This window comes from Scyliorhinus torazame, chromosome 31 (genome assembly GCF_047496885.1).
Source record: "Scyliorhinus torazame isolate Kashiwa2021f chromosome 31, sScyTor2.1, whole genome shotgun sequence".
NCBI lineage: Eukaryota > Metazoa > Chordata > Chondrichthyes > Carcharhiniformes > Scyliorhinidae > Scyliorhinus > Scyliorhinus torazame.
Genome location: NC_092737.1, coordinates 3,054,613 through 3,071,226, shown reverse-complemented (window position 1 = coordinate 3,071,226; position 16,614 = coordinate 3,054,613).

The window sequence follows — 16,614 nt, the reverse complement described above, 5'->3', positions numbered from 1 at the left end:
TGCGGCCGCACCAGAGTTCTGTACAGCTGCAACATGACCTCCTGACTCCGGAACTCAATCCCTCTACCAATAAAGGCCAACACTCCATAGGCCTTCTTCACAACCCTATCAACCTGGGTGGCAACTTTCAGGGATCTATGTACATGGAAACCTAGATCCCTCTGCTCATTCACACTTCCAAGAACTTTACCATTAGCCAAATATTCCGCATTCCTGTTATGCCTTCCAAAGTGAATCACCTCACACTTCTCTACATTAAACTCCATTTGCCACCTCTCAGCCCAGCTCTGCAGCTTATCTATGTCCCTCTGTAACCTGCTACATCCTTCCACACTGTCGACAACACCACCGACTTTAGTGTCGTCTGCAAATTTACTCACCCACCCTTCTGCACCTTCCTCTAGGTCATTGATAAAAATGACAAACAGCAACGGCCCTAGAACAGATCCTTGTGGTACGCCACTTGTAACTGAACTCCACTCTGAACATTTCCCATCAACCACCACCTTCTGTCTTCTTTCAGCTAGCCAATTTCTGATCCACATCTATAAATCACCCTCAATCCCCAGCCTCCGTTATTTCTGCAGTAGCCTACCGTGGGGAACCTTATCAAACGCTTTACTGAAATCCATATACACCACATCAACTGCTCTACCCTCGTCTACCTGTTCAGTCACCTTCTCAAAGAACTCGATAAGGTTTGTGAGGCATGACCTACCCTTCACAAAGCCATGCTGACTATCCCTGATCATATTATTCCTATCTAGATGATTATAAATCTTGTCTCTTATAATCCCCTCCAAGACTTTACCCACTACAGATGTGAGGCTCACCGGTCTATAGTTGCCGGGGTTGTCTCTGCTCCTCTTTTTGAACAAAGGGACCACATTTGCTATCCTCCAGTCCTCTGGCACTATTCCTGTAGCCAATGATGACATAAAAATCAAAGCCAAAGGTCCAGCAATCTCTTCCCTGGCCTCCCAGAGAATCCAAGGATAAATCCCATCAGGACCCGGGGACTTATCTAATTTCAGTCTGTCCAGAATTGCCAACACCTCTTCCCTACGTACCTCAATGCCATCTATTCTAATAGCCTGGGTCTCAGCATTCTCCTCCACAACATTATCTTTTTCCTGAGTGAATACTGACGAAAAATATTCATTTAGTATCTCACCTATCTCTTCAGACTCCACACACAACTTCCCATCCCTGTCCTTGACTGGTCCTACTCTTACCCTAGTCATTCGCTTATTCCTGACATACCTATAGAAAGCTTTTGGGTTTTCCTTGATCCTACCAGATTACACCAGATGGTGTAACAGTGATTAGCGGTGTTTTAGTTGTTGTGAACCTCCCAGTAACCGATCCCTCATTCCCAGCACACTTGCAGACCCAGGCGTCAGTGTGGGAAACATCCTAACGTTAATATTCCAAATCGGCCTCACTCTCCTTTCCCAGCCCTGCTTTAATGGCGGGTAGGTGGTGTCGGCACATCAAAGACTTTAAAGTTGAAAGCGGGTTTCCCACATGCTCTGTGTACAGACCTATCTATCTATCTATCTATCTATCTATCTATCTATCTATCTTTCTATCTATCTATCTATCTATCCATTTATCTATCTGTCTATCTATCTATCTATCTACCTATCTATGTATCTATCTATCTATCCATTTATCTATCTGTCTATTTATCTGTCTACATATCTATCTATCTATCTCTCTTTCTATCATTCTATCTATCTTTATTTCCCAAACAGGCGCCGGAATGTGGCGACTAGGGGCTTTTCACAGTAACTTCATTGAAGCCTACTTGTGACAATAAGTGACATTATTTTTATTCTCTATTTCTCTCTATGTTTCTATATAAATGTATCTACTTCTCTATCTTTATATATCTATCGATCTCTCTATCTATCTATATATCTACTTCTCTATCTTTATCTATCTATCTCTCTATCTCTCTCTATCTATCTCTCTCTCCCTTTCTCTATTTCTCTCTATCTTTCTCTATCTCTCTACCAATCTACTTTATCTATCTATCTATTTACCAGTGGATAAATGTTGGGGACAATTTGCCGATGGAACCTATGGAAGTTGGAAGCAGTCCCAGGGGAGAATTGGCTTTTGTCCCGAGCACAGATTGCTGCAAGTGTTTGGGAAGGTGTGAGTGACGGGGAGGTGGTAACTCGTGTCTTCCACGCGTCCAATTGATGTCACCTCAGGGTCTGGTCAGAACAAACGGCGAGGAGTCTTTGTGCTGCCATCTCTGTATCTGCCCTTTCCCAAAGTCTGATCACAAATGATCAATTTATTCTCCCCAGGAATCTTCCTGTGCTGCTAAACTTACCCATTTGCAGAAAGCTGTGAGTGAGTGAGCAGATATCTCTCACACCCAGCCTGATTGTACAGATAGCCGCAAACACAGAGAGTGCACAGGGGACCCTCAGGGACACACTGGGGGTACAGACACCCCGCACAGTCCTTCTGACTGTGCAGACATCCCAGCCAAAACGGCAGGTTCAATGGACAACTATTGCCTCCCGCACTGCCCACAGTTCAGCCTCTCCCCCGGAGACCTTCCCGGGACTGTGTCTGTGTCAGGGTCTCGGCTAGATGTGTGAGGACAGGGACTCTGTGGTGTGGGTGTGGCTACCAAGTGCGCTGTAAGGAATGCAGCTTCCTAAAGAGCCCTGACCCACCCTGACAGGGAGACCCAGTCAGAGCTGCTTCTCAAAGCGAGTTTTGAAAGGAATGATTGGGAAGTGCTGGCACAATGTGATTTCTGGATGAAAATGGATGACATTAAAGCGGTTTTCAGTGAGTCACAGACTGAAATGCATCGTGAGGAATCTTATCAATAAATAGAAATGTAACAGAGTGTCCTGCCATTGGGTCAGATGGTGTAACAGTGATTAGCGGTGTTTTAGTTGTTGTGAACCTCCCAGTAACTGATCCCTCGTTCCCAGCACACTTGCAGACCCAGGCGTCAGTGTGGGAAACATCCTAACGTTAATATTCCAAATCGGCCTCACTCTCCTTTCCCAGCCCTGCTTTAATGGCGGGTAGGTGGTGTCGGCACATCAAAGACTTTAAAGTTGAAAGCGGGTTTCCCACATGCTCTGTGTACAGACTTATCTATCTATCTATCTATCTTTCTATCTATCTATCTATCCATTTATCTATCTGTCTATCTATCTATCTATCTATCTATCTATGTATCTCGCTATCTATCCATTTATCTATCTGTCTATTTATCTATCTACATATCTATCTATCTATCTACATATCTATCTATCTATCTATCTATCTATCTATCTATCAGGGGGTTGGATAGGGTGGACAGTGAGAGCCTTCTCCCGCGGATGGATATGGCTGGCACGAGGGGACATAACTTTAAACTGAGGGGTAATAGATATAGGACAGAGGTCAGAGGTAGGTTCTTTACGCAAAGAGTAGTGAGGCCGTGGAATGCCCTACCTGCTACAGTAGTGAACTCGCCAACATTGAGGGCATTTAAAAGTTTATTGGATAAACATATGGATGATAATGGCATAGTGTAGGTTAGATGGCTTTTGTTTCAGTGCAACATCGTGGGCTGAAGGGCCTGTACTGCGCTGTATTGTTCTATGTTCTATGTTCTATCTATCTTTCTATCTTTCTATCTATCTTTGTCTCCCGAACAGGCGCCGGAATGTGGCGACTAGGGGCTTTTCACAGTAACTTAATTGAAGCCTACTTGTGACAATAAGTGACATTATTATTATTATCTATTTTTCTCTATCTTTCTATACATATCTATCTACTTCTCTATCTGTATCTATCAATCGCTCTATCTCTCTATCTATCTTTCTCTCTCTCTCTATCTTTCTCTATATCTTTCTATATCCATCTATCTACCACTCTACTTTATCTATCTATCTATCTATCTATCTATCTTGGGGGGGTTTAAACTAATGCAGCAGGGGCATGGGAACCTGGATTGTAGTTTTAGGGTAAGGGAGAATGAGAGTATAGAGGTCAGGAGCACAGATTTGACGTCGCAGTAGGGGGCCAGTGTTCAGGTAGGTGGTTTGAAGTGTGTCTACTTCAATGCCAGGAGTATACGAAATAAGGTAGGGGAACTGGCAGCATGGGTTGGTACCTGGGACTTCGATGTTGTGGCCATTTCGGAGACATGGATAGAGCAGGGACAGGAATGGATGTTGCAGGTTCCGGGGTTTAGGTGTTTTAGTAAGCTCAGAGAAGGAGGCAAAAGAGGGGAGGTGTAGCGCTGCTAGTCAAGAGCAGTATTACGGTGGCGGAGAGGATGCTAGATGGTGACACATCTTCCGAGGTAGTATGGGCTGAGGTTAGAAACATGAAAGGAGAGGTCACACTGTTGGGAGTCTTCTATAGGTCTCCAAATAGTTCTAGGGATGTAGAGGAAAGGATGGCGAGGATGATCCTGGATAAGAGCGAAAGTAACAGGGTAGTTATTATGGGAGACTTTAACTTTCCAAATATTGACTGGAAAAGATATAGTTCAAGTACATTAGATGGGTCGTTTTTTGTACAGTGTGTGCAGGAGGGTTTCCTGACACAATATGTTGACAGGCCAACAAGAGGTGAGGCCACGTTGGATTTGGTTTTGGGTAATGAACCAGGCCAGGTGTTGGATTTGGAGGTAGGAGAGCACTTTGGGGACAGTGACCACAATTCGGTGACGTTTACGTTAATGATGGAAAGGGATAAGTATACACCGCAGGGCAAGAGTTATAGCTGGGGGGAGGGCAATTATGATGCCATTAGACGTGACTTGGGGGGGATAAGGTGGATAAGTAGGCTGCATGTGTTGGGCACACTGGATAAGTGGAGCTTGTTCAAGGATCAGCTACTGCGTGTTCTTGATAAGTATGTACCGGTCAGGCAGGGAGGAAGGCGTCGAGCGAGGGAACCGTGGTTTACCAAAGAAGTGGAATCTCGTGTTAAGAGGAAGAAGGAGGCCTATGTGAAGATGAGGTGTGAAGTTTCAGTTGGGGCGATGGATAGTTACAAGGTAGCGAGGAAGGATCTAAAGAGAGAGCTAAGACGAGCAAGGAGGGGTCATGAGAAGTATTTGGCAGGTAGGATCAAGGAAACCCCAAAAGCTTTCTATAGGTATGTCAGGAATAAGCGAATGACTAGGGAAAGAGTAGGACCAGTCAAGGACAGGGATGGGAAGTTGTGTGTGGAGTCTGAAGAGATAGGCGAGATACTAAATGAATATTTTTCGTCAGTATTCACTCAGGAAAAAGATAATGTTGTGGAGGAGAATGCTGAGACCCAGGCTAATAGAATAGATGGCATTGAGGTATGTAGGGAAGAGGTGTTGGCAATTCTGGACAGGCTGAAAATAGATAAGTCCCCGGGTCCTGATGGGATTTATCCTTGGATTCTCTGGGAGGCCAGGGAAGAGATTGCTGGACCTTTGGCTTTGATTTTTATGTCATCATTGGCTACAGGAATAGTGCCAGAGGACTGGAGGATAGCAAATGTGGTCCCTTTGTTCAAAAAGGGGAGCAGAGACAACCCCGGCAACTATAGACCGGTGAGCCTCACATCTGTAGTGGGTAAAGTCTTGGAGGGGCTTATAAGAGACAAGATTTATAATCATCTAGATAGGAACAATATGATCAGGGATAGTCAGCATGGCTTTGTGAAGGGTAGGTCATGCCTCGCAAACCTTATCGAGTTCTTTGAGAAGGTGACTGAACAGGTAGACGAGTGTAGAGCAGTTGATGTGGTGTATATGGATTTCAGCAAAGCGTTTGATAAGGTCCCCCATGGTAGGCTATTGCAGAAAATACGGAGGCTGGGATTGAGGGTGATTTATAGATGTGGATCAGAAATTGGCTAGCTGAAAGAAGACAGAGGGTGGTGATTGATGGGAAATGTTCAGAATGGAGTTCAGTTACAAGTGGAGTACCACAAGGATCTGTTCTGGGGCCGTTGCTGTTTGTCATTTTTATCAATGACCTAGAGGAAGGCGCAGAAGGGTGGGTGAGTAAATTTGCAGACGATACTAAAGTCGGTGGTGTTGTCGATAGTGTTGAAGGATGTAGCAGGTTACAGAGGGATATAGATAAGCTGCAGAGCTGGGCTGAGAGGTGGCAAATGGAGTTTAATGTAGAGAAGTGTGAGGTGATTCACTTTGGAAGGAATAACAGGAATGCGGAATATTTGGCTAATGGTAAAGTTCTTGGACGTGTGGATGAGCAGAGGGATCTAGGTGTCCATGTACATAGATCCCTGAAAGTTGCGACCCAGGTTGATAGGGTTGTGAAGAAGGCCTATGGAGTGTTGGCCTTTATTGGTAGAGGGATTGAGTTCCGGAGTCAGGAGGTCATGTTGCAGCTGTACAGAACTCTGGTACGGCCGCATTTGGAGTATTGCGTACAGTTCTGGTCACCGCATTATAGGAAGGACGTGGAGGCTTTGGAGCAGGTGCAGAGGAGATTTACCAGGATGTTGCCTGGTATGGAGGGAAAATCTTATGAGGAAAGGCTGATGGACTTGAGGTTGTTTTCGTTGGAGAGAAGAAGGTTAAGAGGACACTTAATAGAGGCATACAAAATGATCAGGGGGTTGGATAGGGTGGACAGTGAGAGCCTTCTCCCGCGGATGGAAATGGCTAGCATGAGGGGACATAGCTTTAAACTGAGGGGTAATAGATATAGGACAGAGGTCAGAGGTAGGTTCTTTACGCAAAGAGTAGTGAAGCCGTGGAATGCCCTACCTGCTACAGTAGTGAACTCGCCAACATTGAGGGCATTTAAAATTTTATTGGATAAACATATGGATGATAATGGCATAGTGTAGGTTAGATGGCTTTTGTTTCGGTGCAACATCGTGGGCCGAAGGGCCTGTACTGCGCTGTATCGTTCTATGTTCTATCTATCTAGCTAGCTATCTATGTATGTATTATCCATCTAACTATCTATCTATCTATCTATTTACCAGTGGATAAATGTTGGGGACAATTTGCCGATGGAACCTATGGAAGTTGGAAGCAGTCCCAGGGGAGAATTGGCTTTTGTCCCGAGCACAAATTGCTGCAAGTGTTTGGGAAGGTGTGAGTGACGGGGAGGTGGTAACTCGTGTCTTCCACGCGTCCAGTTGATGTCACCTCAGGGTCTGGTCAGAACAAACGGCGAGGAGTCTTTGTGCTGCCATCTCTGTATCTGCCCTTTCCCAAAGTCTGATCACAAATGATCAATTTATTCTCCCCAGGAATCTTCCTGTGCTGCTAAACTTACCCATTTGCAGAAAGCTGTGAGTGAGTGAGCAGATATCTCTCACACCCAGCCTGATTGTACAGATAGCCGCAAACACAGAGAGTGCACAGGGGACCCTGAGGGACACACTGGGGGTACAGACACCCCGCACAGTCCTTCTGACTGTACAGACATCCCAGCCAAAACGGCAGGTTCAATGGACAACTATTGCCTCCCGCACTGCCCACAGTTTAGCCTCTCCCCCGGAGACCTTCCCGGGACTGTGTCTGTGTCAGGGTCTCGGCTAGATGTGTGAGGACAGGGGTCTGTGGTGTGGGTGTGGCTACAAAGTGCGCTGTAAGGAATGCAGCTTCCTAAAGAGCCCTGACCCACCCTGACAGGGAGACCCAGTCAGAGCTGCTTCTCAAAGCGCGTTTTGAAAGAAATGATTGGGAAGTGCTGACACAATGTGATTTCTGGATGAAAATGGATGACATTAAAGCGGGTTTCAGTGAGTCACAGACTGAAATGCATCGTGAGGAATCTTATCAATAAATAGAAATGTAACAGAGTGTCCTGCCATTGGGTCAGATGGTGTAACAGTGATTAGCGGTGTTTTAGTTGTTGTGAACCTCCCAGTAACTGATCCCTCGTTCCCAGCACACTTGCAGACCCAGGCGTCAGTGTGGGAAACATCCTAACGTTAATATTCCAAATCGGCCTCACTCTCCTTTCCCAGCCCTGCTTTAATGGCGGGTAGGTGGTGTCGGCACATCAAAGACTTTAAAGTTGAAAGCGGGTTTCACACATGCTCTGTGAAGAGGTTAGACCCTTTCATCTCTCTCTGTGTCTCGTGTCCATCTGCCTGTTGTACATCTTTCCCACCCCTTGCTCTTATTGAGATACCCACCTGCTAATGTTTGCCACAATGTCTGTCAGCAGCTTCCAAATTCTCAACCACCTTCTCACAATTCTACTGGAAATATTTTTCTGTTCGGATTTCGGCAGATCTGGGGCGAAATTGTCCGTTATCGGCGGAAAATCCGCCGATCGGCGCAAAAACGGCGCAAATCCGCCGTGCGTCACGTCGGAAAAATGGGTCGAACGTCTCCGGCCCGAAATGAGCTAGCAGCGACGTAACGGGATCCGCGCTTGCGCAGTGGTTCACGCCGTGTAGCGTCATACGCGCTCCCCCCCCCACCCGACCGGAACACCCGACTGGATGGCTGGCCGTCGCTCAGCCCCGAGGTTCGAGTCACGCGATGTGGAGGCGCTCCTGGACGCGGTGGAGCAGAGGAGGGACGCCCTGTATCCCGGGCACGGCCGCAGAGTTGCCCCACGCCACAGCCGGCGTCTGTGGAGGGAAGTGGCAGAGGCCGTCACCGCTGTGGCCCTGACACCACGGACAGGCACCCAGTGCCACAAGAAGGTGAACGACCTCGTCAGAGCAGGCAGGGTGAGCCTCCCCCCGCCCGATATCCATATCCCCCATATCCCCCCTCCCCCATATCCCCCCTCCCCATATCCCCCCTCCCCCATATCCCCCCTCCCCCATATCCCCCCTCCCCATATCCCCCCTCCCCCATATCCCCCCTCCCCCATATCCCCCATCCCCCATATCCCCCATAACCCCCCCCATATCAACCCCTCCCCATATCCCCCTCCCCATATCCCCCTCCCCATATCCCACCCTCCCCCATATCCCCATATCCCCCTCCCTCATATCCCCCCTCCCCATATCCCCATCCCCATATCCCCCTCCCCCATATCCCCCCCATATCCCCCCTCCCCATATCCCCGCTCCCCCATATCCCCCCTCCCCATATCCCCATATCCCCCCTCCCCATATCCCCCCTCCCCATATCCCCCTCACCATATCCCCCCTCCCCATATCCCCCTCCCCCATATCCCCCTCATATCCCCCTCCCCATATCCCCCATATCCCCCCTCTCTCACATCCCCCCTCCCCATATCCCCCCTCCCCCATATCCCCCTCCCCCATGTCCCCCTCCCCATATCCCCCATAACCCCCATCCCCCATATCCCCCCTCCCCCATATCCCCCACATCCCCAAGTGAATCCAGCCCTAACCTTAACCTCTGCAATGCACGCGCAACCGATGGCGTGCATTCATATACCTGCCTAACACTGTTGCCTTTTACCCCTGCCACCACCCCCACCCACCCCCCCCCCAACAGGAGAAGCGCGCACACAACAATAGGGAGCATGTGAGGACTGGAGGAGGGCCCGCTGATGAGAGGCCACTGACCAAACACGAGGAAAGGGCCCTGAAACTGGCTGGCGGACCTGAGGACCGGGAGGTTGCTGATGCAGAGGTCGGGGGTGTACTAGCAAGTGAGCCACCGACAGCCCGTCCCCATAGCCCCCCTCCCCATATCCCCCCTCCCCCATATCACCTGATCACTGCCTGATGTCTAACCATGCATGCTTCATTGTGTATCGCAGGAGCAAACGTCCAGGCACCCATCCCCGCAGATGCAGACCGCCCGCATGATGCCCCTCGGAGGCCACGGGAGATGGAGAGACCCGCACCCTCCAGCATGCGACGCCCACAGGATGCCCCTCGCACACCACGGGAGACGGAGAGACCTGGAGCAACAGGGAGACGACACCCCCGTCACGTGCGGGAGCGACGAGGCAGGCGAGTGCCACCCAGTGACGAGGGGGGCAGCCACAGGCCCCCGTCACATCCGAGCCAGGACACCACTACCCAGGACACCACTACCCAGGACACCCCTACCCGGGACAGCACTACCCAGGACACCCCTACCCGGGACAGCACTACCCAGGAAGACGAAATACCGGACAGTGACTCAGAGTGGATGGGTGGAGATGAACCCCCACCCCAAAGTGCCATGGACTCAGAGTGGGACGAAGAGCACGACACAACACCACTGCTGTCATCAACACCCTCCACCATCGCAGAAACACTCACCTCGGTTGGGCACTTTAGTGATGAGGCGTCTGGTACACTCACTGGTGCGCACAACACAGCCGTCCCGGTACAGCAGGTGGAGGTAGGAGCAGCAGAGGTGCCAGGCGGTCGGAGGGCAGCCCAGCCCAAGCGAACATCTGCCGCCCAGATGGATCCCGGGTTCCTGGAGTTTCCACACCCACACATAGATCCGATGCAACCACCGACCCGGAGACGAGCGAAGAGGGTGACGGCCGGCTTGCGGCGGCTGCAGTCGCAGGTGTAGGAGTCCACCCGCGTCCAGGAGCTGGAAGTGGTGCCGGTCATACGTGCCACCCAGGCCGACACCGCACGGGTGGCGTCCGCGGTGGAGGCAATGGGTGCGACGGTGTCAGACATGGGGAACGGTTTGCGAGGCCTGGGGCTTTCCGTGCAGGCGGCGTCTGTGGCCCAGGACATGGCTGCCCTCTCACAGGAGGCCATGAGCCAGTGCCAGCGCCAGATGGCAGAGGCGCTCAACGCCATGGCCCAGTCTCAGCAGTCCATAGCCCAGTCTCTGCAGGCCATGGCCCAGTCTCAGCAGGCCATGGCCCAGTCTCTGCAGGCCATCGCTGAGGGCATCGGCGCCAGTGGCCATGTGCGAGCCGGCGTCGCACTGTCACAGACAGGGTTTGCCAACCCCCTGGGCTCCATGGCTGCAAACCTGCAGACCCCTGTCGATACCAGCACGGGCCTCCAGGACTGGCAGCGCCAGATGTCGTGGGGGCGTCGGATGGCCAGTCCGTTCGCATCCCCCACCCATGTAGAGGCCTGGGGGCCATCGGGCACCCCGAGGGAGGAGGAGGTGGTGTGGTCCGTCCCGGCTCCCCCTGTAGGGGAGGTCCCGGTACACCGCAACACCTCGGACTCCCCCCCTTCCGTCCCAGGTGCATCGGGTGGGCAATGGGCAGGACAGGCTGGCAGCTCGCCATCCCAGTCGCCCGGGCCTCAGTCTGGCCCATCTAGGCCAGGACGCCCCATGAAACGGCCGCCAAAGGGATCCAGTGTCAGAGGGCAGGAATCACAGGAGTCCACCTCCAGTTCTGCTGTACCGTCTGGGGAACCACGTTGACGTAGTCAAAGGGCCCGTAAGGCCAAACAATTAGACACTGAGTAAGTTGGCACGGGTGCAGGGCACAGATGAGTTTTAGGGGCTAGGGCACGTGCATGAACTTGTTTGGTTATTAAAGTCAATGTTACACCTACAGAAGCTGCCTTTGTGCTCTGTCCAAAGCGTGCGGGGGTGTCATGTACGTTGAGCGCAAGTGTGTGTGTGAGGGGTGGTCTTACCTCAGCCCCAGGTGAGTCTGCCCCCTTCCCCCTGAGCCGCCTTCAACATCCCCCCGGGCAGAGGACGGGACCGTGCGCTGCAGTGTCACAGCCGCATGCAGGGATGGTCCGGGTGGATGGTGGTACTGTGGCCATGGGTCAGACATAGTCCAACGATGTAGAGCCAGGAGCTCACCGCAGGGCGGGTTGTCATCATCCTCCATGGCCTGCGATAGACACGCGTCCACCCGCAACTGGGTGAGCCCGGCCCGTTGTGCCGCTGGTGGATCGGCAATGGGGGGGGGGGGGGTGGTGTGCATGCGGGTGGGGTGGGTGGGTGGGTGGGGTTGGGGAGGGGGGTGAGGGTGCTGGGTGGGTGGATGGGTGGGGGGTGTGGGTGGTCGGCTGTTGCCATGGTGTGCGGTCTGTGGCCATACTACCCGATTCCCACGCCCATCTAGTCAGTGAAGCGGGCGGCTATCAGTCTGTCCCGTGCCCGCTGGGCCAGCCGGTAACGGTGGACAGCCACCCGCCTGTGTCTAACCCGTCTGCCCTGACCATTGCCCCCATCCCCCTCATCTGGGGAGGACTGTGCCTCTTCCTGCTGCTCCTCCACTCCGCCCTCCTCTGCCTGCGGCACATCGCCCCTCTGCTGGGCTATGTTGTGCAGGACGCAGCACACCACAATGATGCGGCCGACCCTATCTGACCGATACTGGAGGGCGCCCCCAGAGAGGTCCAGGCACCTGAAACGCATCTTCAGCACGCCAAAGCACCTCTCTATCACTCCCCTTGTCGCTACATGGGCATCATTGTAGCGGTTCTCCGCCTCATTGCGTGGCCTCCGTACAGGCGTCATCAGCCACGATCGCAATGGGTAGCCCCTGTCGCCCAGCAACCAGCCCCTCAGCCGGGGATGGAGTCCCTCGTGCATGCCGGGGATGGATGACCGCGACAACACGTATGAGTCGTGTACACTGCCTGGGTAACGGGCGCAGACTTGCAGGATCATCATGCGGTGGTCGCAGACCACCTGTACGTTCATCGAATAGGTCCCCTTCCTATTAGTGAACACGGCCCTGTTATCTGCAGGTGGCCGCACGGCGACGTGCATCCCATCTATCGCGCCCTGGACCATGGGGAACCCGACCACGGCAGAGAAGCCCGCGGCCCAGGCATCTTGGCTGGCCCGGTCCACAGGGAAGCGGATGTAGCGGTGCGCCATGGCATATAGGGCATCTGTCACTGCCCGGATGCACCGATGCACCGATGTCTGCGATATGCCGGACAGGTCCCCACTCGGTGCCTGGAATGACCCCGTTGCATAAAAGTTCAGGGCAACCGTAACCTTGACGGACACGGGGAGAGGGTGTCCCCCGCCAGTGCCATGCGGTGACAGGCGTGCCAGCAGGTGGCAGATGTGTGCCACGGTTTCCCGCCTCACCCGGAGTCTCTTCCTGCATTCCCGGTCCGTGAGGTCCTGGTATGACTGCCGGGGCCGGTACACACGGGGCGCCCTCGGGTGCCTCCGTTGCCGTGGGGCCGCGACGTCCTCCTCCCCCTCCTCGTCCTGTCGGTTAGGTGTCCCTCCAGCCTGGGCGGCTACCGCCTGTCCCTCTGCGGCAGCCTGCGCCGCCTCTCTGGCACGCTCCTCCTCCTCCTCCTCATCCAGGGCAACATGGACATTAGCGGCTGCCGCCACGGCGGCCAACATCGTTGGCTGACCGGAAAACATGACGGCCTGGTTGGGGGGGGGGGGGGGGGGCGGCGGGGCGGGAACGACGACATGTCATCATTGCCCATATCCCCTCCTTCCCCCCAGACAGGTGGCATGGACCGCATGGGTCCAACTGTCGGAGGCTGGCACCTGGCCGGGTGGACCAACTCACTTGCCCCCCCCATCCTCCTCCCTGGCACAGACCCCCCATCCCCCTCCCCGGCACGGACCCCCCCCCCCCCCATCGCCCTCCCCGGCATGGACCCCAACCTCCCATCCTCCTCCCCGGCACAGACCCCCCATCCCCCGCCCCGGCATGGACCCCCCATCCCCCTCCCCGGCACGGACCCCAACCTCCTCCCCGGCACGGATCCCCCATCCCCCTCCCCGGCACGGACCCCCCATCCCCCTCCCCGGCACGGACCCCCCCATCCTCCTCCCCGGCACAGATCCCAACCTCCACCCCGGCACGGACCCCCCATCCCCCTCCCCGGCACGGACCCTCCATCCCCCTCCCCGGCACGGACCCCCCCATCCTCCTCCCCGGCACGGACCTCCCATCCCTCTCCCCGGCACGGTCCCCCCCAACCCCCTCCCCGGCACGGACCCCCCATCCCCCTCCCCGGCACGGACCCCAACCTCCTCCCCGGCAATGAGCCCCCATCCCCCTCCCCGGCACAGACCCCCATCCCCCTCCCCGGCACGGACCCCCCATCCTCCTCCCCGGCACGGACCCCCCATCCCCCTCCCCGGCACGGACCCCCCATCCCCCTCCCCGGCACGGACCCCCCATTCCCCTCCCCGGCACGGACCCCAACCTCCTCCCCGGCAATGACCCCCCATCCCCCTCCCCGGCACGGACACCCCATCCCCCTCCCCGGCACGGACCCCCCCATCCTCCTCCCCGGCACGGACCCCCCATCCCCCTCCCCGGCACGGACCCCCCATCCCCCTCCCCGGCACGGACCCCCCCATCCTCCTCCCCGGCACGGACCCCCCATCCCCCTCCCTGGCACGGACCCCCCCATCCTCCTCCCCGGCACGGACCCCCCATCCCCCTCCCCGGCACGGACCCCCCATCCCCCTCCCCGGCACGGACCCCCCCAACCTCCTCCCCAGCACGGACCCCCCCCCACCCCCTCCCCGACACGGACCCCCCATCCCCCTCCCTGGCACGGACCCCCCCCATCCTCCTCCCCGGCACGGATCCCAACCTCCTCCCCGGCATGGACCCCCCTCTCGGCACTCCCCCGGAGCCCAGCCCACTGTAACCAACCCCCCGCCGCACACACACACACACAACCCGAGACACACCTCTCCCCACACATTCAGACTGCGGCCACGCCATCGCCTGCCCAGAGCCAACCCCCCAGGCCGTCACTCACCTCCACGCTGGTCGGCGTGGACCTGGAGCACAGGGTCACGCCGATGAAAAGGAGGTTTAATTTACGTCGACATGAACGGTCATCACGTCGACGGGACTTCGGCCCATCCGGAAGGGAGAATATCGGCAGGCCGAAAATCGGCTGTCTTGCGCAGACCCGTGCCATTCTCCGACGTCAGCGGCGCCATTAACGCCCCCCCGACTTTTCTCCCTTCGGAGATTTCGGCAACCGGCGGGGGCGGGATTCACGGCGACCAACGGCCATTCTCCGACCCTCTGGGGGGTCGGAGAATGACGCCCCTGTTATCAATCTCACAGGGGATTGCCTGCGTCCTGTGTAACTTATCTGCAGTGTTAGGTATCAGTAAAACACGGTAGGGACGGGACAAGGAAGGTTAAGAAGACTAACCTGAAGGTTTTGTACGTGAACATGCTGAGCATTCAAAGTAAAATGGATGAATTAGTTGCGTAGATAGATGTAAAGGGGTGTGATGTAGTTGGGATTACGGAGACACGGCTCCAAGGTGACCAAGGATGGGAAGTAAACACTGAGGGACGTTCAGTTTTTTGAAAGGAAAGACAGGAAGGGGAAGGTGGTGGAGTTGCATTGTTGATGAAAGAAGATATGGAGACAATATTGAGGAAAGATAGTTCAGATGATGTGGAATCTGTCTGGGCTGAGTGAAGAAAAGCCAAGGAAGGCGCCATGGTGGCTCAGTGGTTAGCACTGCTGCCTCACGGCACTGAGGGGGGCACCATGGTGGCTCAGTGGTTAGCACTGCTGCCTCACGGCACTGAGGGGGGCACCATGGTGGCTCAGTGGTTAGCACTGCTGCCTCACGGCACTGAGCGGGGCACCATGGTGGCTCAGTGGTTAGCACTGCTGCCTCACGGCACTGAGGTCCCAGGTACGATCCCGGCTCTGGGTCACTGTCCGTGTGGAGTTTGCACATTCTCCCCGTGTCTGCGTGGGTTTCACCCCCACAACCCAAAGATGTGCAGGGCAGGTGGATTGGCCACGCTAAATTGCCCCTTAATTGGGAAAAAAAAAGAATTGGATACTCTAAATTTATATTAAAAAAAGAAACAGCAAGTAGCAAAACAAATTCGTAGGGGCGGTAAACTGCCCACCAAACTGCAGTGCTGATGTTGGGAATAGCATCAGACAGGAAATCAGAGGTGCGTGTGGTAAAGGAACATCTGTAACTGTGGGAAAAAACCTTGAAAAGGGTAAATGCATCCTCGTCCTGTGCTAGGCCCAGCTTGAGTCAGTTTAAGGTAGTCCACAGGGCCCACATAACGGTAGCCCGGATGAGTAGGTTCTTCGAGGAGGTGGAGGACAGATGTGGGCGGTGTGGGGGTAGCCGGCCAACCATGTCCATATGTTTTGGGCATGTCCGAAACTGAGGGGATTCTGGCAGGGATTTGCAGATGTTATGTCGGGAGTCCTGGAAGGTAGGGTAACTCCGAGTCCAGAATTAGCAATATTTGGGGTGTCGGAGGATCCAGGGGCAAAGGGGGGGAGGGAGGCCGATATCCTGGCCTCCTCCTCCCTGGTGGCCCGGAGACGGGTCTTGCTGAGATGGAGGGACTCGGAGCCCCCGAAATCAGGAGTGTGGGTCAGCGATATGGTAGAGTTTCTCAGTCTGGAGAAAATCAACTTCGCTCTGAGAGGATCAATACAGGGATTCGCCCAGAGTTGGCAGCCGTTCATCGATTTCTTTAACAAAAACTGTGTGTCAGCAGTGAGGGGGGAAAGGGAAAGAGGGAGGGAGGAAAATAAGAGGCAAGGTAATGTTAAATAAGGACAGGGAATCTAGTATACGGGTAACTGGGGGTAGGGCGGGAGAAGTGGGGTACGTGGTCTATTGTTTGTTGTTATTTTAGGGGGTATTTTGTGCGTCGACCCGCGCGGTTGTTTTAGAAATGTCAATATGATAAATTGTGAAAATTACAAATGCTTCAATAAAATATTTTCTAAAAAAATACGATTGGGTGACTCAAATTAGTCACAGTACAAAAGAGGAGGAATTTCTGG